This window comes from Podarcis vaucheri, assembly GCF_965113315.1.
Source record: "Podarcis vaucheri genome assembly, chromosome: 2".
NCBI lineage: Eukaryota > Metazoa > Chordata > Lepidosauria > Squamata > Lacertidae > Podarcis > Podarcis vaucheri.
The window spans coordinates 82,789,434-82,810,763 of NC_138760.1; the positions used below are offsets into that span (position 1 = coordinate 82,789,434).

The 21,330-nt window shown below is 45.8% G+C and overlaps 1 protein-coding gene across 7 annotated transcripts in view; it reads left to right on the plus strand.

Moving 5' to 3' along the window:
- The window catches only part of HRH1 (histamine receptor H1), a 96,228-nt gene that overhangs the window by 64,903 nt on the left and 9,995 nt on the right, over positions 1–21,330 (plus strand). For 2 of the 7 annotated variants that reach the window (XM_082211960.1, XM_082211959.1), the window contains exons 1-2: positions 5,412–6,158; positions 12,295–12,327. The exons of 1 other annotated variant lie outside the window; for it this stretch is intronic. The gene's annotated coding sequence lies outside the window, so the exon portion shown is untranslated. Of the gene's footprint in view, positions 1–5,411; positions 6,167–12,294; positions 12,328–16,394; positions 16,515–21,330 lie in introns of those variants that run through there. 4 more of the 7 variants (XM_082211962.1, XM_082211957.1, XM_082211961.1 and 1 more) reach the window with 3 other exon arrangements.

Here is a 21,330-nt window from a genome sequence, read left to right on the forward strand (position 1 = left end):
TGAGTGAGAAGGGAAATAAAGTATTTTATTTAGTCATTGCCTAAGTGTTCGCCTAACTGTTAGGATATAAAACAACAGAGTATTGAGGATTGATTAGGAAAGGATTGGCATAAGCAGTGCTTTTTTCCTATAAAAATACTGTATTGGTCCGAATATATTATATAAGCCGTACCTGAATATAGGCCGCACCTTTAAAATTGGAGGGCAGGGCGAAGAAAAAATACCTGAATATAAGCCACTCCATTCCTTGCTGCTCCTGGCTGCATACTGGGGGAGGGGGTGGAGCTGCGCTGCATTTGCCAGTGGCCTTCCCCCTTCCTCACTCTCCCTTCCCAGCCTTGGGGGAGAGGACAGGGGACTACGCACGGGGCGGGCACCACTTTGCCCTGCACTTATGGCTACATACCGTAAGGTCACAAATACAGTGGTGCCTCGCAAGACGAAATTAATCCATTCCGCGAGTCTCTTCGTCTAGCGGTTTTTTCATCTTGCGAAGCAACCCTATTAGCGGCTTAGCGCTATTAGCAGTTTAGCGGCTATTAAAGGCTTAGCGGCTTAGTGGCTAAAAGGCTATTAGCGGCTTCGCGGCTTAGAAAAAGGGGGGGGGAAGGGAAAAAAATTGCAAGACTCGCAAGACTTTTTCGTTTTGCGAAGCAAGCCCATAGGGAAATTCGTCTTGCGAAGCGCATCGAAAAACAGAAAACCCTTTCGTCTAGCGGGTTTTTCATCTTGCGAGGCATTCGTCTTGCGGGGCACCACTGTATAAGCCGCACTTTTAACTTTTCATGGTCGGAATTTGGAGAAAAGGTGAGGGTTATATTCAGGCCAACTCACCATGAAGTTGTTACAGTAAGTGCCACACTTTTTAACAACAACAAAAGAGGTGCCGGTACTGTGTACCCTTGAGTACCCCCTTGAAAAAACAGCACCGGGCATAAGGGGATATAAACCAGGGTGGCCCGCAAGGCCCTTTTCCGGTGGCTCTTGCGAAGTACCAAAGGAGCACCATTATCGGCAATGGGAATTGGAATGACAACATCTGAGATCCCTCCCCGCAGTTAATGCCTGGTGGCAGCAGCAATAAATTCCCTATGCACACACAAGATGGTACTTTAGGACAGGCATAGGCAAACTCAGCCCTCCAGATGTTTTTTTGGGGACTACAACTCCCATCATCCCTAGCTAACAGGACCAGTGGTCAGGGATGATGGGAGTTGTAGTCCCAAGATATCTGAAGGGCCGAGTTTGCCCATGCCTGCTTTAGGGGTTCGGCACTGAGCAAGAAGTGAAAGAGGAAGGTGAGGTAGGACCGTAGAGAAGTGAGCGGGCCAGCAACAAGATGCTGGAGGCTGCATCTTCTTTCTTTCTCAAACTACTTTCCAGCTGGGAGCTTCACACTTCTGGAAAAAGGGAACCAAAGGACCCAGAGATCCTTGGGCAGCTGCAGCTCTCCCTTTGAAAGGCACCCAGTGAGCAGTGGCGTAGTGTGGGTTCTCAGCACCTGGGGCAAGGCAAGTAATTTGCGCCCCCTAACCCGGGGCAAGGCAAGTAATTTGCGTCCCCTAACCCGTGGATTTTAGCACTCGAGTCTCTTCCGCGCCCCCCCCCAAGATGTTGCGCCAGGTGCAGCAGGCCCCCCTGCACCCCCACGCTACGCCACTGCTCCCACCACAAGTCTTCAGGACAGCCATCTGAAGGCTGGCGCGGGGAGAAGGTCTCTCTGCCCCACCGCCAGGCTTCGGAGCAGCCTTCCGAAGGCTGGCGCAGGGAGAAGGTCTCTCCGCCCCACCGCCAGGCTTCGGAGCATCCTTCCGAAGGCTGGCGCGGGGAGGTCTCTCCGCCCCACCGGCAGGCTTCGGAGCAGCCTTCCGAAGGCTGGCGCGGGGAGAAGGTCTCTCCGCCCCACCGCCAGGCTTCGGAGCAGCCTTCCGAAGGCTGGTGCGGGGAGAAGGTCTCTCCGCCCCACCGCCAGGCTTCGGAGCAGCCATCCGAAGGCTGGCGCGGGAGAAGGTCTCTCCGCCCCACCGCCAGGCTTCGGAGGAGGTCCGAGGACAGTGGGGTTCCTGCTTCCTCGAGGAGGGCCAGCCAAACGCCCCCCCCAAATGTTGCGCCCGGTGCGGCCGGCACCCCTGGCACCCCCCACGCTACGCCACTGCCAGTGAGAGGTGGTCACCCAGCAAACTTCATTGTCAGTTGAGGATTTGAACCCTGATATCCCAGGCCTTAGCCCAACACCTAATTATTAGAGCAGGGCCTGGGGGCCGGATGCAGCCCAATCACCTTCTCAGTCCGGCCCACAGATGGTCCGGGAAGCAGCATGTTTTTACATGAGTAGAATGTGTCCTTTTATTTAAAATGCATCTCTGGGTTATTTGTGGGGCACAGGAATTCATTATTTCCCCCCCAAAAAAATATAGTCTGGCCCACCACATGGTCCACGGCTGAAAAAGGTTGCTGACCCCTGTATTAGAGTCTAATTTCTACACCCGAACTGCGACACCCCAATGTCGCATTGGTATTTTCCATAGCAAAATGTGTCAAGTAGAGAAGGGAAACGTCCATGTACAGGAGTCTTATCTGCGCATATGTTGTATTTTTGCCCAGTTTTCCCTGAGGCATTACATGGTTTTATGTTTTTTTTTTAAGACTGTTCTGTCTTTCGTTGCCCCAATCCCCCGACGACCCGGAGGAAGCTTGGCGTGCGCTTCCTGCTCCTTCCCCAAGGAAGCCCTTGTGTTTATGCCACAGATTCCCCAACGGTAAAAACGCAGCAAGTCCTCGTGCTCGACAACTGGAGGAAGCCTTCAACAGGTGCCGTGAGGGAAACTTGGTCTCATAGTCTGGCCATGGAAACTCTTCCTTTCTCATCAAACCCCGAGCCCGTGCAGTGCTGCCTCCATCTTGCAGCATAGGCGCCGACTCCATGGGGCTTGAGGGGGCCCGAGCCCCCTCAAAAATTCGTTTGGGGGGGCTCAGCCCCCCCAATAATCTCGGGCGCCCCTCCAGCAGAGCGCCGCCGCCGCGCTGGCTCTGCCTGTTGACGCTTGGCACGTCCGCGGCTTTTATAGGGCGCCCGGCACGCACCAGCTCGATAACGGGCACCGGCGCGGCGGGGGGCGCCGGGCCGGGGGGCGACCGGCCTGTCTCCTTGGCAACCCCATTGAGCAGCGCCGGCTCCCCCGGGAGGGCCATCCCCCCGCGCCGCCGATCGCCAACACCGCCGACGCTGTGGCTGCCCGAGCCCGAGCCCAAGTCCGTCAGTCAGTCAGTATGGAAGGAAGGAAGGAAGGAAGGAAGGAAGGAAGGAAGGAAGGAAGGAGAAATGGGGAGGGAGACGAGGGAGGAAAATTGCGCGCAGGGTGAAGAAAGGAGAAGGGCGAACGAGACGAGCTTCCAACCCAAAAAAGGGCTGGAAGACTGGGAGGATGAAGGATCGGGAAAGAAAGTGACGCCTTCCCCGCCCTCGATGTCGCCCACTTGTCATTGGCAGCGCAGCGGGCGCCCAGAGGGGCTGGGCACCGGTGCAGGGCCGCTCCGCAGCCGTGGAGGACAGCTGCGCGGCTAGCAAGGTGCGCCGCGTAGAGCGCGGCCCTTGTGTGGCCCGGTGGCCAGGCAAGCTCGGGCGGGGACCCCCATGCGAATCTAAGACGGGAGAAGAGGGCAGAGCAAAGGGGGTCCCTTCCCCAACCTCCGGCTCTGAGACTTCCCTGCGCCCCAGAAAAGCGAAAGGATTTTCTCTCTCTCTTTTTTTTATATTTTATTAAGTTTTCAAATACAAAGTTAGAAACATACACTGAAGAAAAAAGTAAAAGAACAAGAAAAAGAAAAAAAGAAAAAGAAGAAAAGAAAACCAACCATTCAACACATTTTTTATATAACTAACTGGACTTCCTCGCATCTCCCTTACCCTGCATTCTTTATAATAAAGATATCAGCAAATTATTACCTTGTTTCGTACCTTATTTTGTACTTTTCAAATACTATACCTCTAAATTTAACATACTTTTCATCAGTTACTTATATCTTAAATTAAACATAGTATTACCTTAGATTTTGACCTTTTCTTACTTAAAATATAATTTCCTGTTTCTCAAATCTAATTGCTGAAGCTATAGTTTCCGAATCGTGTAAATTTTTAACATTCATACAACTTATATTGTTTTTGTAAATAGTCCTTAAATTTTTTCCAGTCCTCTTCCGTTGTTTCTTCTCCCAAATCTCGGATTCTGCCAGTCATTTCAGCCAGTTCCATGTAGTCCATCAATTGCGTCTGCCACTCTTCCAGTGTGGGCAAATCTTGTGTCTTCCAATATTTTGCGATAAGTATTCTTGCTGCTGTAGTTGCATACATAAAGAAAGTTCTCTCCTTCTTTAACCCTTTCTGGCCAACAATGCCCAAGAGGAAGGCCTCTGGTTTCTTGGGAAAGGTATACTTAAATACATTTTTTAACTCATTATAGATCATTTCCCAGAAGGCCTTCACTTTTGGACAAGTCCACCGGAGGTGAAAGAATGTCCCTTCAGCCTCCTTACATTTCCAACATTTATTATCAGACAGGTGATATATTTTTGCAAGCTTGACTGGGGTCATGTACCACCTATAAATCATTTTCATAATATTTTCCTTCAAGGCATTACATGCCGTGAATTTCATTCCGGTGGTCCATAACCTTTCCCAGTCCTCAAACATGATGTTATACCCAATATCCTGAGCCCATTTTATCATGGCTGATTTGACTGTCTCATCCTGAGTGATTTTCTCTTCAACCTGCCCTCCATCCTCTTGCGGAAAACTCTTTGCCTGCCCTGCCCGTATCTCGTTTTTGCTTTTTAATTCCACACACGCACCCTTCGGACTTCGTTGCAATCGGGCGCGCGGGCGCGTTTCCTAAGAGAGTGAGGACCCCCGCCTCCTCCCCACCTGCTCCCTCGCCAACCAGCCAGCCAGCCAGACGCACCCCCTAGCCGGAGAGCCCCTGCCGTCCCCATCGCGCAATCGGCTGGATCTCCCTTCAGCAGGCCGGGCTCACAACTCGGCCCAGGGACCCCCCAGCAGCGGATCTCTGGCCCAGCTGAAGAATCCGGCAGCAAGCCCCCTCCTCCCCAATCGCTCCGCCGAAATACGCTCCAAAACCCCCCAGATAGGCCGCCGGCCGCCAAGTCTCTCCCCAACACCGCCACCTCGAACTGCATTCTCCCGGCTACCCGAGCGAAGCAGCGGCAGGACCCCGGTATGGGCCCCCCCAATATTTTTTATAAGTCGGCGCCCCTGTCTTGCAGTCAGAGCGGGCGCGCAAAACATACGCGCGAATCCTCTGGAAAGGCGCAATCGAGCTCCCCTCTCGCAAAAGGAAATCACCTCAGAAAAAGACGCGGGGCCTGCATGGTCCTGGGGGCGGGGATGTTGAAAAGATATCTGCATGCTGGTGGGTGCCGGCCGGCTGAGGAGCCGCGTTTGGCTAGGGATCCCCCTGAAGCCCCAAAGAGCGCGCGTGACTTCAACCCTTTAACCCTGCGCGCGAGAGAGGTGAGAAAAGTGCGGCGCGGGAGGCAGGCGCGAGAAGGAAGGAGGCGCTGTGAAGCTCGGTCCAGTCAGCTCAGTCGGCGAGGAAGGATCCCCCCGGAGAGTGGGAGTGAGTTGGCCAGCCGCCGCCGCCGGCGATATAGGCGCCCCCTCCTCTGCTCCAGGCAGCCACTGACGAGCGGCTCACTTGAGCGGCGCTTCGAGCTCGCGCGGGGCGGGAAAGAAGCCGGACTTCTTTCCATAGAGCATAGAGCTGGCCGGGTCCCAAGCCTTGGAGGTCCCGCCAAAGGCTCTTTTGCATTTCTGGGGGAACGGCTCCCCGCCCGCCCACTCGGCGCAAAATTGCAGCGCGAGGCGAGCAACCTCCGCGGGAGCGACTGAGCTCGCAGGGGAAGCCTCCGGAGTTCAGGCGTAACCAGCAGAGCTGGGTGAGGGTGAGGTTGCTCGCGCTCGGAGCGGCGGGACTTTCTCCCTCTGCTCTCCGAGCCCGCCGGAACAGGACCAGCAGCGACAGGAGGCTGTGGCGCCTTCTCCGGCTTGCAGACCGGCTGAAGCCTCGGGACGTTCTCGGCGCCCGTTTCTCAAGAGAAGGGAAACTTTCGCGTCAGTTCTTCTCTGCCTCAGTTCCACGTCGGTGAGTAAGTGAAACGCGGGAGGATGGCGGAGCGGGAGGATGACATGCACGTCCACGGGGGACGTCTGGCTTTCCTCGGGGATTGTTACCATCTTTTTCTACCCTACTGAGGGAATAGTCTGGAAAGCATTTGGTAGCGAGGGAGAAAAGAAACTGATGTTTGGGACAACCAAGCCTCTGACTTGCAGACTGCAGTCCAAGAGTTGCAGGAAAGGGCAGCGGGGTTGGGAGCAGTGGCGTAGCGTGGGTTGTCAGCACCCGGGGCAAGGCAAGTAATTTGCGCCCCCTAACCCGTGGATTTGCGCCCCCTAACCCTAACCCCCAGATGTTGCGCCCGGTGCGGCCGGCCCCCCCCCTGCACCCCCCACGCTACGCCACTGGTTGGGAGCGAGGGGGCAGAAGGGGCAGGATAAACATTTATTTGGTTCATAAAAACAGTGAGGGTTGGTCCATAAGGGCCCATGGGGCACTACTACTGCCCCACCGGCTTCTGTCTGCCCTCAGGCAGCCTAGAAGGTGCCACTGCCTGTCACGTTTCTCTGCAGGGAATTAGATTTGTTAGTTCCGCCTGTCACTGCCTTAGCCTCTTCCTGATGTTTGCTTCCCTGCCTCCTGCTCCACCACTCTCACTGGGCAGAAGCTGTAAGGAACAAAATGGTCCAGGCTGCAATTCTAAAAAGATTTATCAAGTAACATCACCATCATTTTAAAATTTGTATACCGTCTTTCTATCTTACAATACTCAAGGCGGTTTACAAGCTGAAGAAACAAAAAATTTACATCTTATAACAATCTAATGCAATACAAAAATGTGCTAATAAAACATAACTTTAAAATAGGCAAACTACATCAAAAAAGTAACATTCAACAATCATTAGAACAGTATAAAATAATAATACCAACATATAAAAGTTAAACAGAAATCCACTCAACAGTTACAATAAATAATATCTAAAATATAATCAATAAAACAACGGCAATATGCCCCATTAAGCTTGGTGAGACTTCTGAGTAAACCTACTAAGGCCTGCGGTTTCGGTTTGTCTTCTATGGGGCTTTTTGAGAATCGATAGTGATTTCTTGCATTGGCTTTCGATGACTCCTGCCCCACTTAGGACCCAACTAAATTATATGGGAAATGTATGGTTGTGTTTTCCCTGTCTGTGGTGTGTGGGATCTTAAAAAATCAAAGCAATGACAGCAGCAGGCACCCTCAGATCAGAAACTCAGCAAGGGAGAAAGGTGGCTGAACCCCACTCCATTATTGCCCAAATTAACACACACCCCAGTTGATATTTATCCCCAGAGTGAAGTTCCTTTTGTGCCAACCCTAACCATAGAGCCTTCTTTCCAACCACACAAATCTTTAAAATGTTGCCATGCTTTCAACATGCTTCCCACATAACAGCTTTTTAGAGATTGGTGATAGATTACTACAGTTTGGAAGACATCAGCTAACTTTATTGGATGCTAGAAATCCTTACACTTCAATAACCCAGGTGGTCTCAAATTTTCCTTTGGGCTGTGATGATGACTAAAAGCAATGACACCAGAATTTTATCCCCCACCCCAAAACTGAGGGGTGAGGCCCTTCCTTGTTTGCCTCCTCCAAGAGAGGTCTGGAGAGTGGCAACAGGAGAACCATTTCAACAGAGCCTCTCTGTTTATGGAATGCTCTCCCCAGGGAGGTTCAGCTGGTGCCTTCATTATACATCCGACCTTTGCCTGATCAACATCCTATATACCGTATTTATGCAAATCTAATGGGCCATCGAATCTAATGCACACCTCAATTTTCAAAACCTTGAAACCAAAAAGTATTTGCTGGCGAATTTAAATACACCATAAATGTGCATCCTAATTTTTGGCACAAAATTTGGCCAAAAAAGTGTGCATGACATTCATGTAAATATGGTACATTTTGTTTGTGGGCTTTTTGTTTGTTTTTGTTTTTATTATGTACAATGGTACCTCAGGTTACAGACGCTTCAGGTTACAGACTGCTAATCAGAAATAGTACCTCGGGTTAAGAACTTTGCTTCAGGATGAGAACAGAAATCAGGCGGGGCAGTGGGAGGCCCCATTAGCTAAAGTGGTACCTCAGGTTAAGAACAGTTTCAGGTTAAGAACAGACCTCCAGAACGAATTAAGTTCTTAACCCGAGGTACCACTGTATTTTCTGTTTTTAGCTTGTATTTTCATGCTGGGAACTGCCCTAAGATTTGCGGATGGAGAGCGGTATATAAATTTAATAAATAAATATTTCTTAAAACAAACAAACTATATTCTCATAGCTTGCCCTAATTCAGGCAGGATCATAGCAAGGCAGTTCTGCAAATATTTGTTCACAGGTACGAGGAAGTGCAGTTTAGAATACTGCTGCTCCGTCTATTTGGTGTTGTAATGAATTATTTTCTGCATGTGATGAAGTAGTCAAATAGCTTCTTGCCTACAGGCATGCTAGAATCAAAGATTATATAGAGCAGGGCTGGAGAACAGAGTCACCCATCCACCCATGTTGTTGAATTCTAATGCACATCGTCCCCAACCAGCGAGGTAGTAGTCAAGGGAAACAGATATTAAGAACATAAGAACACCCGGCTGGATCAAGCTAACTGCCCATCTAGCTCAGTATCCTCTTCTCACAGTGGCCAACCAGATGCCTGTGGGAAACCAGGGAGTAAAATATGAGCACAAGAGCACTCTCCCCTCCTGTGGCTTCCAGCAACTAGCAATCAGAAGAATTGCTGCATCCAAATGTGGAGGTAGAATGTAGATCATAGCCATCATGGCTAGTAGCCATTGATAGTCCTATTCTCCATGAATTTGTCTAATCGTCTTTTAAAGCTATCCAAATTGATGGCCAAATTGATGGAACTGGGGGAGCGAGTTCCATAGTTTGACTATGTGCTGCATAAAGAAGTACTTTCTTTTATCTGTCCTAACAACATCAGGAGGCCCACTCTGATGTACAGCATCATCCCAAAAGTGTTGGGCCTCATGGCAAAGTCTTGGGTGAAATCAGCTCTAAGGAGGTTACTGGAAATATGGCCTCTCTAGTTTTTGAGCAAGTGTCCAAAATCATAGGCAACATAAGAGTAGACAAAAGTTGAAACTTAGTACTAATTTTTCAGCTAGTGTGCATTGTGAGTATACACAATATACACCTGGCCTGCAGGCAGAGTCGGTGAAATAAAGCCTAGTTTTGCCCCTGCCTGCAGGCCTTATACAGCCTGCCACGCCTTTTAAATAGGCTTGCCCAACCCTCAATTGGATATGCCAGTGGCAACAGCATCAGTCGTATCACCAGCAGCACTGAAGAGTGCTGGAGTTAGGAAATGAGAATGAGTCTTCTAGTCTGTGCCAATATTTCATGAATGCTGTTGATGGCCAAATACTCAGGAAACATTTAACAATTTTTATTTAACAAAAATTATATATTGTTTGATTGTAAGAAACCCTCTAAGTGGAGCAGTTCCAAGCACTCTTTCCTTTTTCCCGAGTGTTCTGATCTGCTCCACAGTGACTCTTAATGACCAGGAGTAGGCAACCTAAGGCCCGGGAGCCGGATGTGTCCCAGTCACCTTCTAAATCTGGCCCGCAGACAGTCCAGGAAGCAGCATGTTTTTACATGAGTAGAATGTGTCCTTTTATTTAAAATGCATCTCTGGATTATTTGTGGGGCATAGGAATTCATTCATTTCTCCCCCCCCAAAATATAGTCCAGCCCACCACATGGTCTGAGGAATGGTGGACCGGCCCACGGCTGGAAAAGGTTGCTGACCCTTGCTTAATGACAGTGGTATGGCACCAGAGCAGAAAGCACTAGGGGATGAAAATCATGTCATCCCTGGCACATTTGAAAGGACAACATCAAAGTGCAAATTCCAAAGCGCTATGGGCCAAGAACAGGGAAAGGCCCTGAGACACAGAGAGTGTAAAATCTGGTGGTGGAATTGAGCAGATCTTCACAACTTGCATTTGCAGCGGGGCTTAGCCAAAAGTTCCCCTCATCCCACCTATCAGTGAGCCTGAAATAAAATACTGGGTTGTAGTCAACTAACATTTATTCAGAGTAGTCCCATTGAAATGAATGGATCTACTATCATTAATATCAATGGGTCTACTCTTCAATCTATTGTGTGCATATGCTCTCGTGTGGGTGCCCACATTCTTGGAGAGTGGCATACAGCCCAAGAAGTGGGTTTCTAGAAGGCAGTGTGTCCCTTTGTCTGAAATTCACTAACCCCGAAAAACATTAATATATGCTGTAGATTTGTTGCAGATTTGCAATCCTAGAAGAGTTAAGATCCTAGTGCTAATCTTGATGTTCTTTCACAGTCCAACTTGTCTGGTAATAACAGGAAGTAGAGAAAATTAGTTCTGAATTAGTTGATGTGTTTATTCCATGCAAAATGTAACTTTGCAATGATAATTCACTACAGAGGAAATAATGGTAATAACTCTGTGAGCAAGCATAATTACTCTCTGCATTTTTTAAATCACACAAATCCCTAATTGTGTTTGCTCAGAAAATAATCCACAGTTGAATTGCATCATTGGTTCCCACTCACTTCTGCTGCCACTAAAAAAGAAAATATAAGTACTTCCTTGCTGTCTACCACATCCTCCCCTACAGATTGAGTCACCATTTTTCCTGCCATGGCTTTGACTCAGAAAAGCAGTGATTGGGCATCTTAGACACAATGGTTGCAAAAATGTTGTAGACTGAAAAAAAAGTGTCATCTTCCATATGTAAGTGTAATTTGCTATGATATCTCATATGTGTACACATGCTCCACATGTACATTAAAAATGTGGAAAAAGCAGGACTCCACCCTGATATTCCCAGCCCTGATGTAACCCCAGATATCTGTGCATTGAATAGAATGTGTATAAAATAGTGATTATGTATGCACAGTTGTATACCGTATTTTTCGCCCTATAGGACGCACTTTTTCCCCTCCAAAAATGAAGGGGAAATGTGTGTGCGTCCTATGGGGCGAATGCAGGCTTTCCCGGGCTTCCTGCAGCTCTGCGCCACCCTCCAGATCCCGAAGCCGCGGGGGGCTCCGGAAGGTGGCGCGGAGCTGCCTGCGCTCCAGGGCTTCCTACAGCTCTGCGCCACGCTCCCGAACCCGGCGCGAAGCCGTGGGGGGCTCCGGAGGGTGGCGTGGAGCTGCCTGCGCTCCAGGGCTTCCTGCAGCTCTGCACCACCCTCCCGATCCCGGTGTGAAGCCGCGTGGGGCTCTGGAGGGTGGCGCGGAGCTGCCTGAGCTCCAGGGCTTCCTGCAGCTCTGCGCCACCCTCCCGATCCCGGCGCAAAGCCGCGCGGGGCTCTGGAGGGTGGCGCGGAGCTGCCTGCGCTCCAGGGCTTCCTGCAGCTCTGCGCCACCCTCTGGATCCTGGCGCGAAGCCACGCGGGGCTCTGGATGGTAGCGCAGAGCTGCCTGCATTCCGAAGCCTGGTGCGCGCTGAAGAACGCCCCCGGGCTTCGCGCACCTCTCTGCAAGCCTGGGGAGACCGGCGCAGCTCCCTAGGCTTGCAGATAGCAGGCTGTTCTGGGGGCTGGGGTCGGGGGAAGCTCGGGCTTCCCCCACGCCTGCCCTGTGCCTGGGGAGGGGAATTTTTTTTTCTTTATTCCCCCCCCCCCCAAAAAAAATTAGGTGCGTCCTATGGGGCGGTGCGTCCTATGGGGCGAAAAATATGGTACATACAGTTCCACATGATTCAGACCCCTGTGCAAATGAGGGCCCTAGTCTTATCAAATGCCTATACAGGTAGCTCCTTTTTACTTGTTCCTCTAAACAGGCAAATGTTTGTGGTGCAAGATGCATGGCACCATCAAGTTTGGGGGCAGCCAGTGGTGAATGGTCCAAATCCCATCCAAATATTTAGTGACTATATTAAGCACATATGAGCAGAGCAGGGGTAGTCAATGAGGCACCTTCTAGAAGTTGTTAAACTACAACTCCTATTATCCCTTCCCACTGGCCATGTTGGCTGGGGCTGGCAGGAGTTTGTGCCCAGCAACATCTGAAGGGCACAATGTTTGTCTATCCCTAAAACAATTCCAAAACTCAGCATAAAGTATTAGGAAGTTGCCATTATTATAACCTATTTTCTTTTTGGACAGGATTACTATGAAACCACAGCAGTAGAATTTAAGGTGAGGTTTTTGTTGTACTGCACACAACTTAATTTCTTGAGTTTTCAAAAGAGCTTTGCATGCCGCCTCCTTTCTGCTACTTATCTCCATGGCTATTGCTTCTGCTATTTCTTGGACCCACCAGTCCTCCCACACTGGAAGTTCACATTGGTGGAAAGGCAGAAGTTTTCCTGGCTCTCGCCCAACACATGCAAAAAGGGCTCTTACTTGGAAGGTCAAGAGAGATCTTTATTCAGGCAAGTAACAATACAAGCACAGCAGAAGGTACAGGACTCAGGAGTCATGGTTCAGGAGTAGGGCAAGAAGCTCAGAACTGGATGGAAGCAATGGAGATGTCCAACAAGCTATCCATTGTTCTGCAGCCTCTGACCTGCTTCTCTGTGGGGTCTGGCTTTGGATCAGGCCACAACATGAAAGTTACGCCATGGTTTGACTAACTGTTGTGTGTGAAACTGGGTTCATAAGTTTATTTCCCTCAAGCAAACAATGAGTTGTAAACCAAGAACAAACCTTATGATTTGCTTGGAGAGAGAAAAAGCATGAGCCTGGGCTCAGACATAATGCTAAGCCAAACCAGGGCTTAACTCCTGGTACTCTACCAGCAGCAGAAGCCTGAGAAAGGTGAAGCAGTCATGGTCTCCTCTCTGTACATCATCATGCGTGTTCATTTGCACTTAGCCATGGCTTGGCTTAGCATTATGTCTGAACCAGGCCAGTGTCTAGCTGAATGACTGCCATGATGAGTGGTATATGTGGATGGGGCTTGTATGTTGGAAGGATTCAGGACTGGGGTATGTTGCACTGTCTTGTGAGATCTCTGTTGACGGGAGATGGGACATCCAATGTCAGGGGTCCCTAGGTTTTGGTTTACTTTTCCACATAGAACTGAAGTGCGGTTATTCCAAATTACACTTGAAAGGTAGTACACTTGTTTCATATTTTGTCTAAGTGCGTCTATGTTTAAACTCAGATTAGATTATTAATAATTATTCAGATATTGCCCTGTTAAAAAAGTATCACTCTTTCAACTCCAGTCCTGTATTCTTCTAGTTGCCACTTATTTTGTTTGTGACTAGGGCAACACATTTTAGTGACTCATTCCAGCTAAAGTGCTTACTAATTTAGACAATGAATTTTGTGAGCTGGAAGAGCCAGAACTAATGAACTAGTTGTTTATGTTCTGTGGACAATCTGAGGCCTTTGTGGTATTTGAATAATGCATTAAAAACAATAACCCAACCATGTCCTTCAAAATGCTGCAGAGAAGTGGAGACAAATCACAATTAAAATTAACTTCATTTTCTGTGGAAACTGTATTGGTAAAGTACAATAATCACATGAAGCCACATAGATATGGATGAAGGACTAGAAAATAAAGTATCAGAAATGTACAAGATTTGACATTCATGTGTTTACCGTGCTGAAGACTGACGGAAAACATTTTTGTTGAATTGCATCTATGTTGTTGATAATATTTTATACAGATTTTCTTGATACTAAGTCTTTTTTCTTGCACTAATGGTGTATCTGAAGCCACTAGTCCCTTCTACTATATAATAGCTTGTTTTTGTGATTTAGATACAGTATCTTCAGCCTCTTCAGACCCACTTTTAACTGAAACATCCATTTGGGGACCCATTTCTTAATCTTTTACCATACATTTGCATGGTGGTGGTGCTCCTGTTGAGACCCACCAGTGGTCCCGATCCACCAGTGATCTAGATGATTATGGTGAGTGTGGAATATCCTGTTTGAAGGGCCTGTAACTGTGGCATGCAGCATTTGGGGAGGACCCATAGCCCCTCAGTAGTAGAGCACATGTTGCTGGAATCTCAAGGTAGAGCTGGGAAGGATTCCAGTCTCAAACAGCACTGAGCTAGATGAACCAATGATTTGACTCAGTCGAAGGCAGCTTCCTGTGTTTCTAACGTTCCCAGCATTCCACGTAGGCATGGATCCAGAGTTCTTCTTCTTTGAACAGAAGGTTCTTTCCATTCATGGAAGGACATCCATCCTTCCACCACTGGCAAAAGGAAGGGAGGCAATTTTTGTTGATTCTCCCATCCCCTTGCCAGTGCCATCTCCCATGTTGTTTTTTTTTTTTTTATAATCATATTTATTAAAATTTCCAATAATAACAGAATAAGAAAATAAGAAAGATAAAGGAAAGAAAGAAAAAGAGAAACTAATTTAGACCCTTCTTTTCATAACCTTCTTTCTGGGACTTCCTCCTTCCCCTCCCGGTTGTATTCCCCTTTATCTAAGTTGGTTCCACAAGTTCTCATCCCCAATTAAACCTAATATATTTTACTCATAAACCAATTTAAATTTACACCATCTTAGCATCACTCCTCGTCTTATAATAGAACAAAATTTTCCCCTAAGATCCGCTCTCATTCCTTCCACGAGTTCCCCCTTTCTAAAAAAAAGAAAAAACAGAAACGTAAAATATCAAAGTTATAAAGAATATAAGATAGAAAATATAGAGAAATTCAAAAAGTTGGTTACAAAGCCTTTGGATTCTAAGGTTCCCCCTCCCTTCCCCGGTTTTGATTCCCCATGTCCATTTGCCTGTATGTTGTCGGCCTGGAGATCTTAAGTCCACAGCCAAATTTATCTCAGTCCATCATGCTGCTTTCTTCGGATTTGGTTGTTTTAATGATGTTTAACTTCGAAAATCCAATCTAATAGAGGCCTTTAATTTTCTTTAATCTTTTGTTGCTCCTCCCATTATTCTTTCCGTGTCGTATTCAGTCATCTACTCTTTTATTTCTTGAATTCTCAGGTTTCTGTCTTGTTCAGCTGTCAAAACATTCTTATTCCAAAATTTAACGTCTCTACAGAGGTTTGTTATTCAGGGACACAGACTTACGTCCAGTTCCTTTCTTGCTTCAATAGAAGATTCTATTGTATTATAGTCACCTCTGTAGACAAAATAATATTTCAGTTCTGCAGCTTTCCCAGGAGATAAGACCTTTGCACATCCCAGAGTAGTTTTCCACATACGACACTTGTAATGTCCCGAATCCCCTCTAGAGGGATTACAATAACTTTGTATCCTCTAATCCAAAAGTCAATTTGTTGTTTCTTTTTCCCGACAGTTTATATCCATATTTATATCAAATTGTAACAAAATTAACCAGCAAAGAACTTGTAGCAAAGTCCTCTTTATAATTTCCAGTTTTGACAGCTCCTTTGACAGCTGTCAAAATCTCCATCTCTCTTCGCCAGGCTGTCCGAATCGCCCCGGTTCCCAGGGGGGGGTTGCTTTTTCCTCACCTTCGACTCCTCTCCTCCAGCACAGTTCTTATAATTCACATCGTGGAGTTGGTAATTTTTATCATCAATAAACTTCTGAATAGATCTTGGTTTCTCAGTCCTTGTTTTAGCATGTTTACAATCAGGGAGGGGACTGACTTCCTTTTTTGGATCCCCTCCCGCTCGTGCCAAATCCGGAAAAAAATTTCTTTTTTCCTCCTTTTAAACCCGGTTGCCCAATTACTCACGGGTTGTTGATCAATTGTCCGAATTTCCTTTAGAAGAAGCCAGCGCTCTCCGCCGAATGGCATGCGGCTGCGCCCGGCAGGGGAAGCGGAGGACTCAAAGCACCACGCTACTCCCCGGCGCCTGATCCGTAGCCTTTAAAAAGGCTCTTTCACAAGCCGGGAGAGCGATAACGGTGCCAGCCGAGTCACCATGTCCACGGGATCCGTTCCCGTGGTTTCTAAGGGTCCCCGCGTCGCCGGCGCGGTAGGACCCAGCCCCTGCCGGGCAGACTCCCTCCGGAGCTCGGAGGGAGTCCGCCATTCGGCGATGGCGCCAACCCGGAAGTCCCTCCATCTCCCATGTTGTTTTGAATGCCCCCACACCAGCCTTCCATAGTAGATTTGTGGGGCGCAAAGTGGGGTGCAGGTAGAAGGGTGAATCTGCAGAAATAATGTCCTCCCTTCTGCCAGTGGGAGCATGCTACAGGCAATTTTTAAAAAATGATCCATTTTTCTTTCAACGTTCTTCCAAAAAGTATAATGTTGTACAATAATTAGATCAACTTACTTCTACTCTCCTAGCCTGAGCTAATGATACCATGTGGAATTCAGACTGGATGATTTAGTGAAAGAAAACACACATGGAGAAAGACATCTGCAGATGGGACGATATTAAAAACAAAGATGGAAAGCACAAAACAGGTGTTGTCTTCCAAAAGCTGAATGGATGGAAGATGAAAAATAGCATTATCCTTATCAAACAAAACAGTAAAGGAATAGTTCCCAGCATTGCATTTTCAGTGCGCTCTCTCTCTCTCTCTCTCTCTCTCACACACACACACACACACACACACACATTCACATTCACATTCACACTCACTCACTTGTACATATAACCAGCAGCTCCCAAACTTCTCCCCACAGACAACTTGGAAATTGCTGGTGGTCTTGGCAGACTGCATAATGATTTTTCTGCTGGTTGTAGCTATTTTAATTTTACATTACTGGCAATTTATGTGTTTTAAAACTAGCTTTCTGTAAGACATTGTGAAATCCATTGTGGAGCTTCATAGTGCTAGTGATAAAGATAAGAAATAAGCAATGTCAGATTGCCCTTCAAGAAACTGGTTACTTGTGTGTTATAGTCATAACATGCTTCTTTTATATAGCATTTTTTTATTGCAGCCATTAAAGCTTCATGAGTTCAAGTAAGGTATTTAAGCTTTTGTGGTATATTGAGCGTTCAGAGAAAACAATAATAAATTCTTCGAATTCATTTCTGTCCTGCTGAACGTCTCTGTCAAAGGGAGCTGATAATTAAGTGATTTGAAATAGGGAGCAGGCTTTCCATGGTTGCAAAAGAAGTAGAACATTTCAAAAGTTAACAAGGAAAATATGAATGTTTTCAAAACAGTAGCTGGGAAATATTTGGGATTTTGTGTACCGATCAAATAAACTTATATATTCTCATAAATCTAAATAAATTACAGTCTTGTGTGCTCTGTTTTTAGACAAAAATACAAATTCTGAGGCGGATTATCCTCTGGCCACATGAATAATTTCCAAGCTCTATTGTTTTTCTATACGGTTTTTGTTATTTGTGCTGTCTTAAGATAAAGTAATTTTGCTTTGATGTAGCATTTTGCATTTAGCAAGAGTCTTTTTCTGTTGATTTCTGTTCCTATTGATGTTTTTACACTAGACCCACTTGGACAATAAGTACCATGCAAAATGAAACTAAAAAGGCTTACCATAATTCTAATAATAAGCACTAATTAATTTTGGGGAAAATACTAATTAATGGAGAGAAGGGCCATAGTTCAGTGGTAGGTATAATATCTGTTTTGCTTGCAGAAGAGCCCAGGTAGGGCTGGGAGAGTTCTCTGCCTAAAACCCTATAGAGCACTGCTAATTAGTTTAGACAATACTGAGTGAGATGGACTGAATATAAGGCAGCTTAATAAGTTCTGCTAATTATCTTTAAGAACAGGGGTCAGCAAACTTTTTCAGCAGGGGGCCGGTCCACTGTCCCTCAGACCTTGGGGGATGTGGACTATATTTTTTTTGGGGGGGGGAAATATGAACAAATTCCTGTGCCCCACAAATAACCGAGAGATACATTTTAAATAAAAGGACAGATTCTACTCATGTAAAAACATGCTGCTTCCCGGACCGTCCGCAGGCTGGATTTAGAAGGCGATTGGGCCGGATCCGGCCCCTGGGCCTTAGTTTGCCTACCCATGTTTTGGAACGTATAACCATGAGTACTATTTTGCCACTCTTCCTGTTCAAGGACTGAAGGACTCAAAGGGACTGAATGTTGTCAGGTCTAGCTGAATGTCCCCCAACTTCCTACTTGGCGACTTCTTTATGGACACAGGTGGTGCTAAGGGTACTGTTGGCCTGAATTTGCATTCAGAAGCAACAATATACTGATATGTTAAGACACATTGATGCCACCAAAGGCCTGTCCACATTTCCATTTGCCCCATGCTTTCTAGCCGTGGGTCTGAGGGGCTTTTCGTTTGCCCCACCACACCTCCCCAGGAAAACCCAATGTTTACCACTGAATTGTAGCAAACCTCAATCGAGTTTTCTGCAGGTTGGCGTTTGTTCCAATTCATGCCCTCTCATTCAGGACATGTAAAAGTGTGGAATGAGTCCATAGTGGATCCAGTCCTTCTCAGTAGTTTTCAGTCATGGACTTAGGAAACCTGCCTGAACTTTTATTACAAGTTGTATACTGAAGTGTTGTGGTGCATACAGATGTGGTGCATGGTAAACTGGGGCTAACCATGGTCATATATTTGGCCATTCTGAAACTTCTGCAAGATTTTTAATAGCCTGCTCCAGGCTTAGTCTGGTCCCTCTCAGACTCTACCTTAATGGTCTTTGAAATTGCTGTAGCTCCTAAATTCAGTGCAAGTGTTAGGCTTACAGCTCTTACATTAGTGACCGGCAAATTCCCCCCAGGCTTCATTTGCATGCGTACATAAAGTATAATGCTTGAAACAGGATGTTTTGTTTGACTACAACTACTTCTGGCTTGGTAAGATTCTTATCTGCTGATTGGCCTGATCAATTAGTAGGCCTGATACCATGTTGGGGTAACATACCATCTATTTGCTTAGATTATTAGAACAGGCTGTATGTACTGAAGGGAATAATGCTTGTATTTGATTAATCAATATAGGAGTGAATAAAGCATTAAAAAGGAACTTTTTGTTCCTTTCTGTTGGGTCTATGAAAAGGGCATCCTGGTGGTGACCGGCAGCTGTACAGCATCCCCTTTCAGTACAATCAGTTACTCCAATAATAACATTACAAAAACTAGAAAAATCAATAACTGGTGCTCAATAGCCTGATTAGCTAACAGTGCCATCACTAGTGCTGGTGGTCCTGTTCCTATTTGTGGGCTGTACTTGTAGCTTGTCCAACAGTTTCTAAACAGAAGATGATAATCCCCTTAAAAACAACAACAAAAATCATATAATACTACAGGCCCACACATTTCTAATTCAAGCTTCATAGCTTTATTCTAAATTATTTTGATAGTTGCACATTGCGACGAAAGCATTTTAAAAATGGTGCCAGCAATGCAGATGTATGCATGCAATATCACATCGTTATGTAAATTGGCAGCAATGTAAAAAAGCAACAACGACTTGCCTAGTTTCATCTGGCCCCTTTGCTGCCTTCAAGGAAGACATTTTTTTCCTCTGTGTGCACTCACAATGTAGCCTTTTTGTGTTTTATTATTTATTCCTGTGTTATTTTTATTGTTTCAATGTCTTTGTAATGCACTGAATGCACTTGTTACAGAATGACAGAGTAGAAATCCTTGTAAATAAATCCCCAAATAGATGTGGGCTGTGTTGATATACAGAACTGTCTTTTCATAACTAGCAACTGAGACATCAAGCCACAGGTGTTATATATTAAGACTGTCTGGTGACCTGACAAATGGGCCGAGGTGTTCCTAGTAAAATTACTTCTAGTTTATCTTCGCCTTACAAATCTTCATAGAGAAGCTAGCAGAAGGTTTCCACAAACAGTTTCACACTTGATATAAAACATATCAGGACCATTTAATCTTATTTAGAAACAGAAGCAAGAGGGGGTAAAATGCCAGTATATATTTAGGTGATGAAGTGCTATATCACTTTTCAATACATGTGGCATTCTCACACATTTTGAGTGTAGAACCTGTAAGAAAATTCTCAGTCTGAAATATTGTTTAGTGAGAGATGTGGTTATTACAGATAGTTCTGTAATAACATCACTAATATAAAATGTCTCCCTTCCGCCTTCAAATTTAATAAACTGATGGGCAAAACGTCCACTTCTGAATACGTACGCAAGTTAATCACAGTGTCTCAGTGCTTAATTGGATCTAAATTTGCATGTTTTTGTGCCTATAGAGGGATGTTTCATCTGATCAAAATGTTGTATCCCAACTCTTGTATTCTAGCAGTAATTAATTTCATAGAGCCCAAATAGAGGTAGTTAGTCCACTGGGATTTCTCTAAAGGATAGCCTATGACATTTTCCTCAGTATACTGTCATTGTTTCAGAGTTACCATAATGTGAACTGAGAAATTTATAGAGCAATTAGACCCATTATTTGGAGTGCTAAATAACTAGTAATTGTTCAAAGCCTTTTACTGTGTGCATGATTTGAATATAAATGTAATTGCTGATAGCAAAATGCTCAGTCTGAAGCAGTTGATACCTATCTATTTTTACATCTTGCACTTTGATTAAGATAGGGTTGCCATACGTCCAGAATTTCCCAGACATAGCTGGAATACGGCAGTAGGAAACAGTGTCCGGAAGGAAATCACTGAAATGTTTGGGGAAATCCGGAAGTATGGCTACCCATGTCATAAGTCTACATTTTAGCAAATTCCCTTAAAATTAGCTCAAAAGCTTTTTTCCTCTCTTTCTTTTTTGGAAATTTTTCAAAAACCTGACAGCTTTGGCCCTAAAAGAAAAGAAAATCTCAACAACTTTTGTATCCGGATTTTCACTTTTTGTAAAATGGCAGTCCTAGTTAAGAGCTGCCCTAAATAAAGCTACTGGCCATCTTGGACAATATCTCTCCTCTGGTTAAAAAGTTGGAACCTATACCTACCGTATTTGTCCCCTCTAGGTGGCCTATGATTTATCCAAAGAGCTATGTGGCTGATGCAATTTGACCAATTTTTTCATAGCCTTTAGATATGGTTTGAAGTTGCTTAATATTTAACCAGCCAATAATGTGTATCGGTAGTTTAGACTCTGAATTTAATGGTCTTATATAACTTAATGCAGTTTTGGATAAATTTTCTCAGTCCTTCATCTTATTTAAATATGCATGGGTCTGTGTGACAGGCTCCTTCATTACATATCTTTGGGCCCCAGGCAAAAACATTCCTCTTCTCGCACACCTTTGGCTAATGAAACAATCTATTGCCTTTTAAACTTTGTACAGGGGGGTGGGGGTGGGGTTATTGTTTCTGTTTGTTGCTGTGTTATG